The 21,123-nt window shown below is 35.7% G+C and overlaps 1 long non-coding RNA gene across 1 annotated transcript in view; it reads left to right on the top strand.

The window, feature by feature from the left end:
• The first annotated feature begins 1,180 nt into the window (after positions 1–1,180).
• Positions 1,181–21,123, top strand: part of LOC136043819 (uncharacterized) — a 37,157-nt gene continuing 17,214 nt past the window's right edge. Inside the window, exon 1 of the long non-coding RNA XR_010621736.1 lies at positions 1,181–1,260. This is a non-coding gene — a long non-coding RNA (uncharacterized LOC136043819). The remainder of the gene's footprint in view (positions 1,261–21,123) is intronic.

Raw genomic sequence — 21,123 nt, 5'->3', positions numbered from 1 at the left:
CAAAAACTCCCGGGCAATTCCATTCTAGTTGAAAATTCTCCACACAAAATTTCTTGCAGACGATTCTGGCTGTTAAATATATCTTAGCACACTTTCATTGGAAAAACTCTTTAATTTCTGATTGTTCTTAAATCACACGGGAAATCGCCCTATCCGTGGAAAATTCTTTTTGCAAATACCCTACCCCCTAGTAACAACTTACTCCCACAAAAATTGCACTCTGGAGAATTTATGCCGTGATAAACTCCTTCATGGAGAATTTTACGTGGAAAAATCCCCCTACGTATCGATACTCAGAAATTTCCAACCGGTTAAAAATTTCCACCCTGGCCAATTCCTCTTAACGTTTCCTTATGTAAAATTTGAAGTTCTGCATTGATAAAATTGGGAGTTCAATATTGTAAAAACTATAATTATTACTTAAAATAGAGAACCAAAAACAAAACAATCAATTTAAAGGAAAGATGAAGTCAAGTCCCCGGTGGATCTGGGAAGACCAAGGGAACCCTGCCCCCTAGATTATTCTGGTGTCCTCTTTTCCAGTTTTTTTCTTTCTTCACTCTTTTTTAGAATGATTTTGTCAATTATTAACCCTTTTGTCACATTGTCTCCCCAAGTTTTTGCTCTTTATCCACCCTTGAGTTAAATTGACGAAAAGGCCATTCATCTGATAAAAAGGGAATAGAAAAAAAATTCCAGACTAGAATCCAGAACAACGCAACTTTGAATACTTAGCGACGCAAATAGGAAATTAGTCTTAATTGAGCAGCTATACAACTTCAAAAACTGCAAAACGAAGCGACCCAAAGCGGGGTATTGGCGAACGTAAGTTTTTAAATTTATTTTAATCTTTAGAAATGATCACAAATCATTATGCTCCGAACATAGAACTGATATTAAGCTTCTTACGGCTCAATAATAATAATACCATTTTCTAAATAATGACTAATTTCGTTTCAGTGTATTTTATTTTATTCAAAACGAAACCTCAATACTATTTTTGCAAGTATTTATTAGCTCAATTAGAGAAATCTATGATTCTTTTTATAAAACGACGGCCAGATGGGGAATTGCTGGAATGATCAGTAAACCACAGGTGGCTGTACAAGCTGACTAAAACGCAGCTTATAAGAACAAAGACTTTCGTCTTTCAATAATTTCTTCAATTTCATTAATAATTCAAAAATTTTGCCGCTCTTTCCACAGATGAATAGAAGTTAGGGTATTGTATCCGGTTTTTAGCCCGAATTTAGACCTGAGGTAGTAGAACCCTTCCAGTCTTTAGATTTGTACGAAATTAGTATTTATTTATGCATTGTTTGCTTCTGATGGTAGGATTAAGCTAAATATTTTATGATCTGAAAGTACATCTACAGGGAATGGTTTATAGCCTAATGGGTAAAAGTCAGATAGGAAGAAAAAGAAATATTGGCTACCAGTAGATTTTCAATTCAGCAGTTTTTCGAAATAGGCCTAGGCTCTAAAAATGCTGGGTAAAATTCTAGTTTAGTGACTTCTTGTCAACATTTTACCTTAATTTTCAGTTGCTAGTTGCTTTTTCTGTGCCTATAGATCTGAAAATGCAATTCTTATTATTTGTGTAGAATTTTGAGCCATATCAATGTTTTTTTTCAAAATTTTGGAAATGTATTTGCATATTTTTAAAACATTATAAAATGGAATTGAGCAAAGTTATGAAGTAATGCTAAAAACAATTTTCTTTAATTAAGCATAAGATCTTTTGACTTTTACCAAACACATATTTTTCAAGGTCATCAAAGGTCAGGGCCCTCTAGAGGGAGAATGAGTAGAGGTAGTTGCTTCAAAATACCTTCCCAGGACATTCTTTAGTCTGCAGATTCACTCTGAAAGTTTCATTTTCCTAACCTAAACCCTTTCTGAGATAGCTAGAAGTCAATTAACTAGAATTTTACTAAAATATTTGTCTAGCTAGTTGGATATTACTACTAAAGGTAAAATTCTAGTTAATTGACTTCTTGCTATCTCGGAAAGGGTTTAGGTTAGGAAAATGAAACTTTCAGGGATGGGTCTACAGTCTAAAGTATGTCCTAGGAAGGTATTTTAAAGTACCCACCTCCACTCCTTCTCCCCCTAGAGGGCACTGGAATTTGCCTACATGACAGGTGTATAGGCTACCTATTGAAATTTTGACAAAACAAGATTTTACCTTAATTTTCAGTTACTAGTTGCTTTTTCTCTGGCTTTAGTTCTGGAAATGCAATTCCTGTTATTTGAGTAGAATTTTGAGCCATATCAAGGTTTTTTCAAAATTTTGGAAATGTATTTGCATATCTTTAAAACCATATAGGCTAAAATGTAACTGAGCAAAATAATGAAGCCAAAAACAATTTTGCTGTACTTCAATTAAGCAGAATATCTATCTAACAAGATTTCATTTTTATAAAATACATACTTTTGAAGGTCATCAAAGGTCAGTAGAGGTAGTTGCTTCAAAATACCTTCCTGGGACATACTTTAGTCTGTAGATTCATCTGAAAGTTTCATTTTCCTAACCTAAACCCTTTCTGAGATAGCAAGAAGTCAATTAACTAGAATTTTACCACTATGAAATAACTAAGATAATTCACTTGTCTACCAAGTTGGCTAATATTTGAAAATCAAGGAATAAGTATTATTTACTTAGTTGAATTTTCATGCTACACACAAGAGGGAACACTACCCTTTGGCAAATAGAAAAAAATAGCATGTAAGCTTATATTAAAAAGTTCTATCCAATCTCCTTATAAAAACAAATATTTTTGCCATCTAGTTAGATAATTTGGTCAATTTCTATTGTAATAATCAAATTTGTCAACTAGTACACACTGGGAGGGGGGATAAAGTACTTTGACAGTGTGAAGTTAGAAAATAATTCTTACTTCATAGTGTACAGAATAATTGTACCTAGCACATTAGGCATGCAGACCAGCTTTACTTCCCTCCCTCTCTAATGTGCAAATTTATAGCCCAGATTTGCTTTTAAAGTATTTTGTTTTTGTCATGCTTAGGTATATTTCATTAGGATGGAACATCAGAGAAACATATTTGAAGAATGTTACCTAGGGGCTATATCATACAAGTACTGTTGCTATTCCAAAAATTACCAGTCACTAGTCATTGAATTTGAAAAGAACTAGACTAGGCTACCAATTTTATCACTAGTTTATCATATTTCATCCTAATATTTAGGTTAATGCTAGATTTTCATCAGGTTCAAAATAGACAGTAGGCTAAATGCAATTGCAAAATGGCACCATCTTTGCGAAATTGTATTGAATGCATTAGGCTACTAGTGTTGATAAAATACTAGCTTAGTTACTTTTTGCTATCTTGGATAGGTTTAGGTTAGGGAAATGGAATTTTCAGGGATAGGTCTACAGACAAGGGTATGTTGTGGATTACCTTAATTCACACTTCAGAGCAAATTAGTTACAAGAACTATGATGCTCCATAGTTGATGATAGCAATAGATCTGGTTGTTGTGTTAAGGTCAAGCAACAAACTATCTGGACTAGAGAGTGTTGAAGAGATGCAAATTAAGCCCACTTGGTAACAGTGATCACATGGTAGGTGTGTTTCAAGAACCATTTTCTAGTGATTTAGAGTTGGCACCACTGCACAACAGTAACTTTGGATTGAGTGTGTGAGATGGTTGGATATAACAAGCTGCATCATACTCTAAGAGTGCTATGGTAGTAAGCAATGGGAGGGGTTTTACCACTAGAATCTCCATGGTTTGGCCTCCCATTCTTTGTTGAGCTTCTCTTTGAATTTCTCATGTGAGGTTGCCAAAATTGTTTCTTGACTTAATTGGTTCCAATTATTCACTAGTTCCTGGTTGAAAAAATCTAGTCAGACCTTGGTGTTAACAGTGGATTTGTACAGCTTTTTGGAAAGTTTTTGTGTTTGTCTTTGTTGGGAAGAGAAGGTGAACAGCTTCTAGTCTGCATGCTGGAAGTATCTGTAGGTGAGCATCATGTCATTACACCTATGCTGAAAAACAAGTGTTGGGAGGTTAGCTGATTGTAATCTACTGCAGTAGGGCTGACTGCATATAGCATCAATGCATTTGGTGGCTCTCCTTTGGACACCTTCAACAAGCTATATATTTTTATTTCTTGGTTTCTGCCTTATATTTAATACTAGCCCATGTTTAGCCTGTATCCACTACTCTACTACATTAACTTCAACACATTAAATTGCATTTCCTAACAGTAAAGATTTTTATAAGGTGGTATCTGCTTCTAGATAAATAAATAAATAGAAAAAAAAACAACTAGGCTACATTTGCTGTTGTTTTAGCACTTTGATGAGTAATCTTGGTTCAAGATTCCTCTTCTGAATTAGCTATAACACTTTCAAAACTTGATCAGTTCTTTTTAGAGAAGATTTATTAAATGTTGCCTTCTTTCAGTTTTGTTGTATCCCCCTCCCCTCACTAAAACCTGTACATAACCCTGGACCAAAACATTAGCAGGTTTTGTTTAGTTTTTTTGCATTTTTTTCTGTACTCTTTTTGGGAAACTTATTAACTTAAATCACATCTTCTAGCAACTAAGGTTGAAGAACCTGTAGATGTTGCCAGGTAACATTGACTTGATACTCATGTCACAGTCCATGAGTGGAACATCACTATTTACATGTATACAGGACAGTTTAGTTTCATTGTTGGGTGTCACTAGATGTGTTGCCAGCCAGGCGTGTTTGAGGGCTAGAAGGGATGGATGACACCCAATAGACCCTGCTGAATGATACTGACTTGTCCCTCTACGTCTTCAATGGTTTATTGTTATCTGGTCAACATGGTATATTTCCTGAGTGAATTCCACTGTGGAACAACATGCTTGGTGAAGAAGTTGAACTTTTCATGCTTTCTGCTAAGTTTTTGATGTAGTTTTGTATGGTGTCCTTGTGTTTTGGTGTATTCACTGTGATCAAAAATGGGCTTAATGGTGTCAGTGGTCATTATCTTAAATGCAAGGATGACATATCCTCTATTTCTATTGTATGTTAGGGTAGGCAGGTTCAGCTTATCTATTCATTAGTCATAGGGGATTTTTTTTCAGGGAGCTTGGTTGTTCTATGCTGGACCTTCTCCAATATCTCCATTAAAAAATCCATGTCCCACTTAAGGTGTGGGTTGGCAACCAACATATTGAACTCAAGATGTGGACAAACAAGGGCTTTGTAAGGCTTTTTGGTAAACTCTTGGTTGGCAACTTGTCACTGAGCAGTAGATCAAACCAAGGACCTTGTTTGCCTTAGCGGCTTGGTTCTGACAGTGACTGAAATGTAAGCTTATTGTCAATGATTATCCCTAGATCATGCTCTTCCTCAACACCCTGAATGGGCATATTGGCTCCTGCAGAGTCAACCATGTTATAACTATGGTAAGGGATGTTTGGAATTAGATGCAGGTATTTCCATTTGCATGGGTTGATCTTGAACATCCAAGTTGTTGCCCACTGAGAGAGGTTGTTGAGATCTTCTTGCAGAGAAGAGCAATTTTCTGTGGAGGCTGCTGATGACCAAAGAGTTTGGAATCTTTTATTTTGGGGTCTTTAAATTAATTTACCGGCTAAAAGATGAACATACTATTTGATGTGCCTGTCAACATCTTCCCAAATTAAATATTGTCACATGGCTTCTTATGTTTCTGCTAGAAGAACTAAGATAAAAAATATCATCACCTTAAATACCTTAATTTGCACTGTGGAGAAATATACTGCTCAATTGCCTTTCCGAATATAGGCTGCTAATCACTTCATTGCAAATTGCATCCTAAGCTCTCCTCTCCCTACCAGTAAAGCCAGATATAGCCCTAGGCTACATAGTTTTCTGACTTAATGAGTGGCAGGAACATAAAACATGAGTATGCTAGAACACTAGGAACAAAATCAAAAATGCCCATTTCTTTAGCCATAAAGGATTGATGTAGTTGTATTGTCTTTTGGTAAAACTTAAGAGAGAGGAAATATAAAGGTTGGCTAAAAATCTAGCCAAAGTCCCAGGAACTGCTTTGGTTAGCCCTGGACTCTAAGAGAAGAAGATTCTTTGTCAAAGACAAAATTTCATGGATGAATTTCATTAGAGGCAGGCTATATCAGACTACAAGGACCCCAAATTAACTATGTAATCTATAGATTCTATTTACATACTTCTGTTTTTTTTTGCAAAATTTATCCAGTTTGATTTTCTTCCTTTGTTTGCTTCATTTTTGCTAGCTATTTCCTTCCTACTTGCTCTGTGTCTAGATTCAATTCAATGTGGGAGATGGCAGTATTACCTGTATGTTGGTTATAATTTCCCTTCCCCAAAAATGAATATGGCCCCATCCCCCTGAAATGTTTTATACACTGGATGCCACCTTCTCCCCTTCCCAGGACCAAACACGAGCACCATCCTCCTTTTGCAGCTATGACTATGTGCTTATATCTTGAGTTGACTTGGTTGGTGACTTTCTTGGATGTAGTGATGATATTGTCTTATTGGCTTGACTGATGCTTTCTTTGTGTGTCATACCAATAGTATCTTGTTTCTTGATCAGTAATGCTCTTTGACAGAACCAAGATAATTTTGTGCTGTTGTTTCAAAATATATCATGTCTCAACTCAAAAATTTTTTTTTTCTGGTTAGTCAGAATTCAAGCAAAAAACTGGTCAACAACCATTTTCATAGTCAAATGTTCAGTCGAAATTTAGTGAACCAAGCACCAAGATAATCTCATATAGTTCTTCAGTATTGGTTGGCACAACCAGCACAGGCTCTCAAGTATTTCAACATTCTTGTCATGTCAGGCAATTCATGAATATCCAGAATGAGGTTTGTCCTCAGTTAATACATCACCATTTGAATGCAAAAAGCAAACCACTTGTACACTTGAATTCATCAATAGTACCTCCTTATAAGTTGTTTCTAATATCACAACAGTTTCATCAACATTTTTACTGAGCAGGCAATGTAATGTCCTGGCTTCATTCTGTTTGCTTAAACTTGCCAGCCGAAAAAAAAGAACAAGAACACAACAGTGCTAAAAACACTCACTCCAGATAACAAAAACTGGCCAGGTCAACAACATATGTGGTACTGAATTTGCAATGATTTGTGTTGAACATGCCTAGGATCATACATTTACGTGTAAAGGCTCTGCACCACATTGCTATTTTTTGTGGGGGGTGGGAATGGTATCCCCTCACATAATTTTTGAATTTTGAATGAACAAGTGGAAATTAAAAAAAAAAATGAATAGCTGGACTGTGAGTTTATAACATGTTTTGCTTGTTTTTGCAAGTTTCCTACAATTTTTGTCCCTTTGTACATATTCTTTTCCCTAATTCTGTTATGTTAATAGATAATCTGAAAAATTAAGGAACTAAAATATAAGTGTCCATAATTCATTTTACTCTATCACCAGTTCAGGAGTTAACATCATCCAGCCTTAAGCCAAACCACAAAGATATAAGTCTTCCAGTATTCAGTTGCCCCTCCCTTTCTGAACTAGAATCTTAGATTAAGTCATAACAATCATCCTCACACTCTAACAAAGCTCTAGGCATTATACTTTCCAAAAAATTATATGCCTGTAAAGCAATCTGGAATACAGCTATTGCAATGCCTAAACTAATTTTGTAGATACTCTTTGGTGGAGTTGGGGGAGAGGGGAGAGTAATTTGGAAAAGTTGAAAAAAATGAGGTATTTCTAACTTGTGAATGGGAGATCACATCTTAAAAGAAATCTAATATTTAGAAGGATCTTGTGCTTTAAAACTCATTTTAAATCCCAACCAGATCCAGTGACATTGAAGGAAGTTAGAGGGGGAAGCCAAAATTCTTGGAAAGCGTGAAATTGAGGTATCTTACAAATGGGTGATTGGATCTTAATGAAACTTGATATATACAAGAATCTTATGTCTCAAATGCTCCATTTTCAATTTGAATTGGATCTGTGGGGAAACAGAAATCTTGGAAAATGCTTAGAGTAGATAGATTAAGATGAAACTTGATGGGAAGAATAAGTACAAGTTATAGATACGTGATTGACATAATTTGAAGGGATCCGTTCTCCTTGGGGGAGCTGGGGGTTGTTAATTTGGAAAAATTAGAAAAATTTTGGTATTTTTAACTTAAGAACAGGTGGACAGATCTGAATGAAATTTGATATTTAGAAGGAAATCATGTCTCAGAGCTCTAATTTCAAATCCCGACCAGATCTGTTGACATTGGGGGTAGTTTGAAGGGGAAACCGGAAATCTTGGAAAACGCTTAGAGTGGAGAGATTGGGATGAAACTTGGTGGGTAGAATAAGCAAATGTTGTAGATACGTTATTGCCGTAAGCGGACTGGATCCGCTCTCTTTGGGGGAGTTAGCGGGTGATTTTCTGTGGTGTGGCAAGTTAGGTGCTTCTGGACGTGCTAGGACAATGAAAATTGGTAGGCATTTCATGGAGATGCACAAATTGACTGGATAAAGTCGTTTTCCCTGATTCAACCATCTGGGGGGGCTGAAGGGAGAGGGAAAATTAGAAACTGAGGTATTTTTAACTTGTGAGTGGGTTATTGGATCTAAAGGAATTTTGATATTTAGAGGCACCTTGTGACTCAGAGCTCTTATTTTAAATCCCGACCAGCATTAAACCTCTGATTTTTCTTTTAGATCAATTTATTGACTCTTAGAATTTTGCTAAAGCTCATACCATATGAGCTCTTGGCTCTTTCAACCTTGTCACAGGTGCCATGTAAGCTGTTAGCTCTTGTTGAGATCTGAAGGCTACTTATGGATTTTTTGTTCCTAACCGGTGTTTTTGGTGTCATTTTAGTGTTCTGTAAAGTGCCCATTTTAGAGAATTCAACAAATATAAGGGAACAAGACTAGTCAGTTTGATTGAACCAGCATTGCAGATATATGGTGCATGAACTGTGAAGCAATAATTTTTGTACATTTTAAGTTTCCACTTTGTTCTTTACTTCCATCAGAAAAACTATGTTTTTTTTTAGTTATTTTTTAGAATACAGTAAGGGATTGAATAGCGTTATTTATATCGAAAATATTTTTCAGTTAAGATGGTTTCATTGTATTTGCATGTTTTCAAATATTTTCTTTGTTTGTATCTAGCTGTAGATTTGTTGTTGTAAAAATCTTACAGAATAAAGTCTTTAGTAATAAAATCATATTTATTCAAAACTTTTTATTCATGCAAAAAATCCTCAAGTACAAAAAAATTGAATTGTATTGTAAATTCAGTGATCATTCCATCTTGACCCTAAAATTCTTGCAATTTTGACATGCACAAAAAAGAGAAGATGCTGTAGCTGTATATAACCTATATGAAGATCCTTGCTACTACTACGATTTAGCTTGGGTAAAGATTAGGCTTGGATTTTGAGAGGATATTACCAGTGTGCTATCCAATCATTATTGTCAATAACCACTTGTCTGTGCTTGGATTTCACCCCCTCTATTAACCTCGGGAGAAAGCTTTTTTTTTCAGATATACCAAAAGCCACACATTTTGGAAATAATATCGCAATTTTGAACTACAAAACTGAACTTATATTGCATGATACTGATTCATTGCATTCTCTTCCAGGGCGATCTTCTTAAAAATATCCTTGATCAACAAGTGGATGAGCTCTTAAAACTGATTGAAGTGGTGGTTTTTCAAACAGGTATGGCTTAGTGACGTCCCACCTTCACAATCAAAATTATGCAGGAAAGATCTCATATATTGAAGCTTGAGCCTGTATCTGTGAATCCGTCTTTTGTTAAAGGTGAAGAAGTATTTTACTTTTGGGATAAAGATTCGTCTTCTGTAATTGCTGGTACTTTGAAAGTTGATATAAAAGGTTTTTTCCTGTATTGGGCTGCTGACAAAATTGGTGGTTTGGCGCCTTGCAGTGACAAAATTTTGGATATAAGTATCATTTGGGATACAAGAACAGGAATAAATGCTAAAACTCCCAAGGATCGAAGTCTTAGGGACCGTGCAAACTTTGGGTCAAGTCATAGTCTTGAAGATGAAACTGTAACAATTTGTTATGGTACTGACTTAGTGAATGTCCGGTTTTTGAGTTTTATTTGTGGCAGTAAGGATGTTGCCAAGATTTGGTGTGATGGGTTATTGAAAGTGGCCTATAATCTGCTTGCTCTTCATGGATCAGTTGAAATGTTCCTCCGAAAAGAACATGCTAGATTATGTTTTATTCATAGTAACAACCAATCTGGATACATGCCAGTTAGTTTTTTAGTGAATAATTTTGCCTCGCACAAAGAAGATAAGAGACAAGTCGAACAGGCGCTTAAATCAGCTGAAGTTTCCATGTTTTTTTTTCAGATAAGGAGAAAGTCATAGATCTAAAAGGTTTTACCTATGACCGTTTTTATCAATTTTACCGCAAGTTGACGGTCTGTCCAGAAGTTGACAAGATTTTTCCCCAAATGTGTAAGGAAAAAAAAACAGTATTTAACATCCAATGAATTAGTAGATTTTTTAAATAAAGTGCAGAGAGATCCTCGACGTGACGAAATACTATATCCTTATGCCAATAAGCAAAACACCTTAAGCATAATACATCAGTATGAGCCATCTATACCACATAAAACTCGTGAGCTACTTTCGCATGAAGGTTTGTTGTGTTATCTTATCAATGAAGAGTGTTTACCGGCAAAACTTGATCTTTGTGATATGACCAAGCCTTTGGCACATTATTTTATCAATTCTTCGCACAATACGTATCTGACTGGAAACCAGGTTTTGAGCAAGTCTTCGTCAGAAATGTATAGACAAGCTTTACTGTCTGGTTGCCGCTGTGTTGAACTCGATTTTTGGGATGGAAAACCTATCAATAAACTAATTGTAGTGCATGGTCATACTCGAGTCAAGGAGATTCTGGCGAAACATGCCATTGATGCTATTGCTGAATCTGCTTTTAAGACCTCTGAATACCCTGTTATTTTATCTTTTGAAAATCATTGTAGCAAAAGTAATCAAGGCAAAATTGCCAAATATTGCCGAAAATCATTTGGAGGGATGTTGCTCGACGGGGTAATTGACGGTTATCCACTCGAGCCAGGCTTTCCTTTACCCTCACCTTCACTGCTAAAGCGCAAGATAATAATAAAAATAAAAAGAAAGCTGATATCGTTACAAAACCTGATATCATTGATGGAAGTGAAGAAAGCGGTGATGACGATGTAATGGAACAAGCTCCAAGTGATCCAAAAACAGAAGAGATCTCTTTGGTCTAAGCTTCTACTGTTAATGCACTCTTGAATTGTGTTTGACTTTTACTACTTATCTTCGTTTCTTTCTTTTGTAGTCTCTATTTCGGTTGTCAGTCCTTTTTTTTTTGTTTTTCTCCCAACCTTTTAGGGGGGGGGGGGGTAAGAGAGTCCGAGAATGATCTAGATTATATATTTGCCCTTTTTCTCCTGTGCCTTGCATTTCTTTCTGCTTACGGGTTTCGCATGATCGTATAAGTTATCTCTTGAAAAAAAGGAGAATAAAACACGTTAAAATCAGAGCTGAATTGTCCAGGAAACTTCTTTTTGCTGTTCTTTTGTCTATATTGAGGGGTCTTGATGGGGGGGGGGGGGGGTGAATTTATCTTTAGTGATGTGAGAAATTATTTCTTGAGTCAGTTTTGAAAAGAGTTTTGTACAATTGCCTAATATAGTAGGTGCAGTAGTATTTCAGTTTAAATATTGTACTTATTCTACATAAGGTTCGATATCGTGCTTGATTTGAAGCAATGTTAACACTTGTAATTTTTAGTTTCGAACAGAATTTGAACTATAGGCCACAAAACAAAACAGTCTTTCCGTACTGCATCATCGGTTTTGGTTTTTCGCTAGTGTTTTGAAGTTCTTTGAAATATCGGCGTCAATAAAATCAACAGTACTCCATGGTGATCTCGCAGAATTTTCTGATTAATAAAAATTAATAACAGGGATTTGAGGAGTTCAGTGGAAAACTGATAATCAGCGTTCGAGTGGATACACCAATTCGAGGAGTTTGTGCATGTAAAGAGGCTGGGAATCCTATTCTACATGCAATTCATGCTCTAAAAATGCACTTTTGCTATGCCTTCTTAAATAGCTTAACACGCTGTAATAAATATGTCGTTTGGCTGATGCAAACGTTGAATGATAACAAGTGATTTGATTTTATCGAGCTTTGCTAGTTGACTAGGGGAGAAATTCCAGCACCTGCTTCAGTTTCTTCACCGGCAGTACCCTTTTTATTTTTTATCATTATCTTGCGCTTTAAAAGTGAAGGTGGAGGTAAAGGATGGTTAGGCTCGAGTGGATAATCGTCAATTGCCCCGTCGAGCAACATCTCCCCAAATGATTCTCGGCAATATTCGGCAATTTTGGCTTGATTGCTTTTGCTACAATGATTTTCAAAAGACAAAATAAGAGGGTATTCAGAAGTTTTAAAAGCAGATTCAGCAACAGCATCAATGGCATCTCTTGCCAGTATTTTCTTGACAAATGTAACACCGTGCTTTACAATTGGTTTATTTTTATTGATAAAGTTCCCATCCCAAAAATCGAGTTCAATACAGCGACAGCCCGAAAGTAAAGCTTGTCTATACATTTCTGATGACGACTTGCTTTTCCACTGGTCTCCGGTCAGATATGTATTGTGTGAAGAATTGATAAAATAATGTGCCAAAGGCTTGGTCATATCACAAAGATCAAGTTTATCGAGTTTTACCGGTAAACACTTTTCACTGATAAGATAACGAAACAAACGTTTATGCGAAGCTAGCCCACAAGTTGGGCTTTCGTCATCCGTTGTAGATGGTTCTTTCTGATTTAATATTTTTGAGTCCTTTAGCGTATTGGCGAAAGGATCTAGCATTTCATCGAGTAGAGGATCTCTCTGCTGCACATTTATTTAAACCATCTACAAATTGATCGGGTTTTAAATACTGTTTCTTTTCCTCACAAATTTGGGCAAAAATCCTATCAACTTCTGGACTGACCGTCAACTGGCGGTAAACTTGAATAAATTTTTCACGGGTAAAACGTTTGATCTTTATGCATCTTTGTGGCTTCGTAAACTTTTGTATGTGTTGTTTAGATACTTTAACACGACAAACATTAAGCGCATCTTTGAGTTTTGAACTATGTTCTTCATGCGAGCCAAAAAGTTTCTCTAAATAGCTAACTTGCAACACTTGTTCTGATTCAACAGATTTAAGTAATAATCTCGTATAGGCTTTCTTGAGGAATGTTTCAACTGATCCATGAAGAGCACGCAGATTATAGGCCACTTTCAATAACTCATCATACCAAATCTTGGCAACATCCTTACTGCTACAAATAAAACTCAAAAACCGGACTTTCACTAAGTCAGTACCATAACAAATTGTTACAGTTTCATCTTCAAGACTATGACTTGACCCAAAGTTTGCACGGTCCCTAAGTCTTCGATCCTTGGGAGTTTTAGCATTTAGTCCTGTTCTTGTATCCCGAATGATGGTTATATCCAAAATTTTGTCACTGCAAGGCGCCAAACCACCAATTTTGTCAGCAGCCCAATACAGGAAAAAACCTTTTATATCAACTTTCAAAGTACCAGCAATTACAGAAGACGAATCTTTATCCAAAAAGTAAAATATTTCTTCACCTTTAACAAAAGACGGATTCACAGATACAGGCTCAAGCTTAAATATATCAGCTCTTTCCTGCATAATTTTGATTGTGAAGGTGGGACGTCATTAAGCCATACCTGTTTGAAAAACCACCATTCTTCTCTTTTTTGTGCGTGTCGAAATTGCAAGAATTTTAGGTTCAAGATGGAATAATCACTGAATTTACAATACGATTCCATTTTTTTGTACTTGAGGATTTTTTGCATGAAAGAAAAAGTTTTGAATAAATATGATTTTATTACTAAAGACTTTATTCTGTAAGATTTTTGCAACAACAAATCTACAGCTAGATACAAACAAAGAAAATATTTGAAAACATGCAAATACAATGAAACCATCTTAACTGAAAAATATTTTCGATATAAATAACGCTATTCAATCCCTTACTGTATTCTAAAAAAGTAACTAAAAAAACATAGTTTTTCTGATGGAAGTAAAGAACAAAGTGGGGAGGATTTGAATAGATTGGGATGGAGGAGGAGCCTGTGTAGCTGTGTTGGCCCCAGGTAAATTGGTACTACGTTGAGCTGCAAGTAGTAGTAGTAGCAGTAGCAGGAGAAATTCCCTTTGGGTGTAGAAAAACCTTAGAAAATCCTAAAATGAAAATCCAACTTCATTATACAACTCTTTTGTGAACATTATTTTCAGGTCTTAATTGAAAAAAAAAATTCCACAAAACAACTTTATCAAAAAAAAGTAGTGCTCCCATTAAGCTAAAAATGATAAACAAATTCTTATAATCTTCCAAGTGTATAACAACCACAAATCACAATCAATGCTATATCTCCAGGTTACAAGCATGTAACTTTTCGTAATGAACTGGGTCAGCCGCTTGGCTTACCATCTATTTTTGTGTATATCGAAGTAGGAAAATACGATGATATTTTTAAAAAAATCCAGCTCTACTGTACCACGGATTAAGAACTTCATTAAGAATTCATATAGAATAGATCACTTCTTTTTTTCTTTTTTTGTATTTGTCCTGAAACTGTCGTTTGTCAACTGCTTTTAGTACGTTTATAGAAAATTGGTGCTTTTTCATTCCAAATGAAGTGGATATTCATTTATTCGTATTTTTACTTTCCATACTGCCTGTTACGTCTAGTTGCTATTTCTTATACTGATTTAAGAATTTACGTTAATAAAATTTGTCGATTAAAATCCTAAGTTGCATCCCTACCAGGTATAAGTGTTGTCGATTGGTTGTTTTCATGTGGCAAATTCAGTGGAAACCGAGACTTGGTTGTATGCAATGAAGTATGTTGTTAGAAACACAATTGTGCTCCTTAGTCCCTTTTATTTATAACTTGTAATTTTTCTGAAATGAAACATTCTGTTTTTTAACCTTTTTAATGTTTGGGATCATCATCAAATATCCATATTGATCTCTTTGGTCTAAGCTTCTACTGTTAATGCACTCTTGAATTGTGTTTGACTTTTACTACTTATCTTCGTTTCTTTCTTTTGTAGTCTCTGTTTTGTTTGTTTTTCTTCCAACCTTTTAGGGGGGGGGGAGAGAGTCCGAGAATGATCTAGATTGTATATTTGCCCTTTTTCTCCTGTGCCTTGCATTTCTTTCTGCTTACGGGTTTCGCATGATTGTATAAGTTATCTCTTGAAAAAAAGGAGAATAAAACACGTTAAAATCAGAGCTGAATTGTCCAGGAAACTTCTTTTTGCCGTTCTTTTGTCTATATTGAGGGGTCTTAATTGGGGGTAGGGGGTGAATTTATCTTTAGTGATGTGAGAAATTATTTCTTGAGTCAGTTTTGAAAAGGAGTTTGGTACAATTGCCTAATATAGTAGGTGCAGTAGTATCTCAGCGAAAATATTGTACTTATTCTAAATAAAGTTCGATATCGTGCTTGATTTGAAGCAATGTTAACACTTGTAATTTTTAGTTTCGAACAGAATTTGAACTATAGGCCACAAAATAAAACAGTCTTTCCGTGCTGCTTCATCGGTTTTGGTTTTTCGCTAGTGTTTTGAAGTTCTTTGAAATATCGGCCTCAATAAAATCAACAGTACTCCATGGTGATCTCGCAGAATTTTCAATATACATAACAGGGATTTGAGGAGTTCAGTGGAAAACTGATAATCAGTGTTCGAGTGGATACATCAATTCGAGGAGTTTGTGCATATAAAGAGGCTGGGAATCCTATTCTACATGCAATTCATGCTCTAAAAATGCACTTTTGCTATGCCTTCTTAAATAGCTTAACACGCTGTAATAAATATGTCGTTTGACTGATGCAAACGTTGAATGATAACAAGTGATTTGATTTTATCGAGCTTTGCTTTTATTCTGATGTTAGCTTTTCTATGTTTTCCAAATACACATATTTGGAAATATATGTAAAAACATATATGTTTTTACATATACGATGTAATTTCTGTTCGTTTTCAAGGTTTAATGTCGCTCCTTACTTTCAGTTAAAAAAAAACTTGTTTTTTTATATTTAATTTCTGAATGTTTTTGAATTAGTTCATGTTTTGATTTTGGCTGAATGGCTTTCTCATAGTTTTAATTGGAAGATTTTGAGAAAAAAGAAGCGGGGGAGGAGGCCTTGTTGCCCTCCAATTTTTTGATTACTTAAAAAGGCGACTGGAACTTTTATTTTATTACGAACGTTTTCATTAGTAAAAAATATACGTAACTTACGAATTAACTTGCGTAACGAACTTCTATATTCGTATGTTTTACTACGTATATGAGGGGGTTCACCTCGTCGTCAATACCTTGCTCTTTACACTAAAGCTTAAATTTTGTCCCAATTCCTTAAGAATGACCCTTTAATCACGAAGGCTGTAGAATAAATAGTTGAAGTTGCTAAGAATACTTTAGCGTAAAGAGCGAGGTATTACGAGGAGGTGTCCCTCATGCGTACTAATTTATGTTCGTTTTAAGTTTTAATGCTGCTCCTTACTTTCAGGTGAAAAAACTTTTCATATTTATTTTCCCATTGTTTTTTACATGAAGCTAGAAAATCCTGGGCTCCCTTCATTGAAATTCTCTTTTCCCTCTTTGCAAATTCCTCCATGGAAAGATCCTCCCGAGTAGCCCCCCCCCAACCAAAAAATATCCTCTAAAAATGTTTGTACATTTCCCAATAACCATTACTATATGTAAACTCTGGTCAAAGTTTTTAACTTGTAGCCCCTCCCACGGGGACTGTGGGGGAGTAAGTCGTCCCCAAAGACATAGTTATAAGGTTTTTTGACTACGCTGAATAAAATGGCTATCTCAGAATTTTGATCCAATGACTTTAATAAAAATAATAAGCGTGGGAGGGGGCCTAAGTGCCCTCCAATTTATTTGTCACTTAAAAAGGGCACTATAACTTTTAATTCTTGTTAGAATGAGCCCTCTTGCAACATTCTAGGACCACTGGGTCGATAGGATCACTCCTGGAAAAAAACTAATTAATAAACACGCACCCGTGATGGGTCTTCTGGCAGACAATACCAGTATCCACATTTTTGTGGATAGGAGCTTGAAACTTCTATAGTGGGGTTCTCTGGTATGTTGAATGCGATGGTGTGATTTTTCGTTAAGATTCTTTGACTTTTAGGGGGTGTTTCCCCTTATTTTCTAAAATAGTGCAAATTTTTTCAGGTTCTTAACTTTTGATGTGTATGACTAAACTTGATGAAACTTATATATTTAAAATCAACATTGAAATACGATTCTTTTGATGTAACTATTGGTATCAAAATTCTATTTTTTAGAGTTTCGTTTACTATTGAGTCGGGCTGCTCCTAACCACAGTTCGTTACCACGAGCTGTTTGATTCGTATTTCCTGAGATTTGAATTTGTATTACCCTTATTAAAATTTGCTTTTTACGGTATGGCTCAATGATCCTCTAGTTTAAGAGTGAAACTCATATATATATATATATATATATATATATATATATATATATATATATATATATATATATATATATATATATATATATATATATATGTATATATATATATATTGTAGTTTTAATTTATCTGAGGGTTTAATTTATGTAGAATTTGTTTTACATGTCGATTTATTTTGACTGTTTAAGGCCGTGGTTAAGTGAACTGATGGAACTCGAAAATCCCATGTTAAATTGAAAATTTATATTTAAAAAGTACTCAAGTATTCATTGGCGGAAGATGCCACTTTTAATATCAGGCCATAGCTTCTTGAAGATGCTACAAAATGTTTGAAAGGATTTTGCTCTATTTCCTCTAATTGCTTAGAAATCTTAGAAAATGTCTAGGTCTTTTTCACAAGTGAACTCGATAAAGGATATTGCTTTTAGAACAAAATCGGTACTATCATGAGCAGAAGACAATAACCTGTAAGATGATAGCAACCATTTTTCGATATATTTTCCTGTTTTCGAACAGTCCCATAGAACATTTTCAGCTACCTAAAACTTTTACAAGTCGGTTGCCAAAAAGAATCGTTTCAGATCGCCGATAATACCCCCCAGAGACCAAAATGACAAGCTGGTATAATCAGCTGCTTGTTAATAGAGTGTGAAATTTCCAAAAATTATTTCAGTGCAATGAAGAGACCTAGAAATGAGAAATAGTCAGGAGCCTTCAGTAAAGTTTTGCACACAAAGCCGAAATCATGGGGAAAATTAAATCAAAGCGAGGTATACATCTTAAAAGTGTTACCACACATAGACAGCGCCTTTGTAAAAAGTAACTTACGAAGTATTTGGAGCTTGGTAGATGCAAATATCCAAAATACCTAATAATGCGATACGCCGAAAAACTAGGCAAGTCAAGAGATTTAGGTCAAGCGACAAACCTTGAGGCGGAGCAGAACCCTGTAGCTTCTTCCCCTTTGCCCTACCGGATCGTGACTGGTGGTAGAAACTTGGTTTGCGACGAATTGAAGGATTGTCGACGGATTTTTGATCCTGCATTTTTCATGCGCGATCTAGAGACTAAAGATTGGAAGCACAGGTGAGGGGGAAACAACCCCTAAAAGTCATAGAACCTAAACGAAATATACACCATCAGATTCAGCGTATCTTTACGCTAAGGTTTTTTGCTGTTTTAAAATGTAGAGTTAAGAGAAAGAGTCAAACTTTAGTGTAAAGAGCAGGGCGTTGAGGAGGAAAAGCCCCTTTCATATACGGAGTAATTTCTGTTCGTTTTAAGTTTTAATGTTGCTCCTTACTTTCATTTAAAAAAACTCGTTTTTTTTGTTTAATTTCTGGACGTCTTTAAATTAATGCATGGTTTGATCTTGGCTCTCCACACATAAATAATTAAAACGAAATTTGCATATTAATTTTTTGGGGCTAAATGGCTTTTTCTTAGTTTTAATTGGAAGATTTTGAGAAAAAAGGAGCGAGGGAGGAGACCTAGTTGCCCTCCTATTTTTTGATTACTTAAAAAGGCAACTATAACTTTTTACGAACGTTTTCATAAGTAAAAAATATACGTAACTTACGAATTAAATTACGTAGCGAACTTCAATATTCGTATGTTTTTATTGCGTATATGAGGGGGCTCACCCATCGTCGATACCTCGCTCTTGATATTAAAGCTTAAATTTTGTCCCAATTCCTTAAGAATGGCCCCTGAATCACAAAGGCCGTAGAATAAATAGTTGAAATTACTAAAAATGCTATAGCGTAAAGAGCGAGGTATTACGAGGAGGTAGACCCCTCAGATATGTAATAATTTCTGTTCGTTTTAAGTTTTAATGCTGCTTCTTACTTTCAGTAGAAAAAAAACTTTTCATGTTTATTTTTTCATTGTTTTTTTTTTAAACAATGCTAGAAAATCCTGCGCCCCCTCCATTGGAAGTCTCTTCCCCCATGAGAAGTTCGTCCATGGAAAAATCCTCCCCGGTAACCCTCCCCCTCAAATATCCCCCCCAAACCAAAAAAAATCCCCCTGAAAACGTCTGTACACTTCTTAGTAACCATTACTATATGTACACACAGGTCAAAGATTGTAACTTGCAACCCCTCCCACGGGGACTGCGGGGGAATAAGTCGTCCGCAAAGACATAGTTATTGGGTTTTTCGACTGTGGTGAATAAAATGGCTATCTCAGAATTTTGATCCGGTGAATTTGGGGGAAAATGACCGTGGGAGGGGGCCTAGGTGCCCTCCAATTTTTTGGTCACTTCAACAGGGTATTAGAAATTATCATGTCCGTTAGAATGAGCCCTTTTGCGATATTATGGGACCACAGAGTCGATACGATCACCCATGGGAAAAAAAAACAAATAAACACGCATCCGTGATTTGTCTTCTGGCAAAAAATGCGAAATTCCACGTTTTTATAGATTGGGGCTTGAAACTTCCACAACAAGGTTCTCTGATACGCTGAATCTGATGTGTGATTTTTGTTAAGATCGTATGACTTTTAGGGGGTGTTTCCCCCTATTTTCTAAAATGAGGCAAATTTTTTCAGGCTCGTAACTTTTGATGGGCAAGACTAATCTTGATGAAACTTATATATTTAAAATCAGCATTAAAATACCATTCTTTTGATATAACTATTGGTATCAAAATTTCATTTTTTTAGAGTTTTGGTTACTATTGAGCCTGATCGCTCCTTACTACAGCTCGTTACCACGAACTGTTTAAAAATGTGGAATTTTGTGTTTTTTGTCAGAAGGCAGATCACGGATGCGTGTTTGTTTGTTTGTTTTTTTGTTTTGTTTTTCAGGGGTGATCGTATCGACCCAGTGGTCCTAGAATATTGCGAGAGGGTTCATTCTAAAAAATGGAATTTCGATACCAATAGCTACATCAAAAAAATCGCATTTTAATGCTGATTTTAAATATATAAGTTTCATCAAGTTTAGTCTTACCCATCAAAAGTTACGAGCTGAGGAAATTTGCCTTATTTTACAAAATTGGGAAAAACACCCCCTAAAAGTCATAGAATCTTAAAGAAAATGACACCATCAGATTCAGCGTATCAGAGAACCCTATTGCAGATGTTTCAAGCTCCTATCTAAAAATGTGGAATTTCGCATTTTTGCCAGAAGACAGATTACGGATGCGTGTTTATTTGTTTTTTCCCAGGGGTGATCGTATCGACCCAGTGGCCCTAGAATGTCGCGAGAGGGCTCATTTTAACGGAAATCAAAAGCTCTAGTGCCCTTTTTATGTGACCAAAAAATTGGAGGGCATCTAGCCCCCCCCCACGGTCATTTTTCCCAAAAGTCACCGGATCAAAATTCTGAGATAGCCATTTTATTCAGCGTAGTTGAAAATCCTTACAACTATGCCTTTTAAGATGACCTACTTCCCCACGGTCCCCGTGGGAGGGGCTACAAGTTACTAACACTGACTAGTGCTTACATATAGTAATGGTTATTGGGAAGTGTACAGACGTTTTCTGGGGCCTTTTCATTTGGTTGGGGGCAGGGGTTGAGAAGAGGGGGATATGTTGGGGGAACTTTTCATGGAGGAAGAAAATT

This window comes from Artemia franciscana, chromosome 2, assembly GCF_032884065.1.
Source record: "Artemia franciscana chromosome 2, ASM3288406v1, whole genome shotgun sequence".
NCBI classification, from domain to species: domain Eukaryota; kingdom Metazoa; phylum Arthropoda; class Branchiopoda; order Anostraca; family Artemiidae; genus Artemia; species Artemia franciscana.
This window is presented reverse-complemented; position numbering and strand designations above follow the sequence as displayed.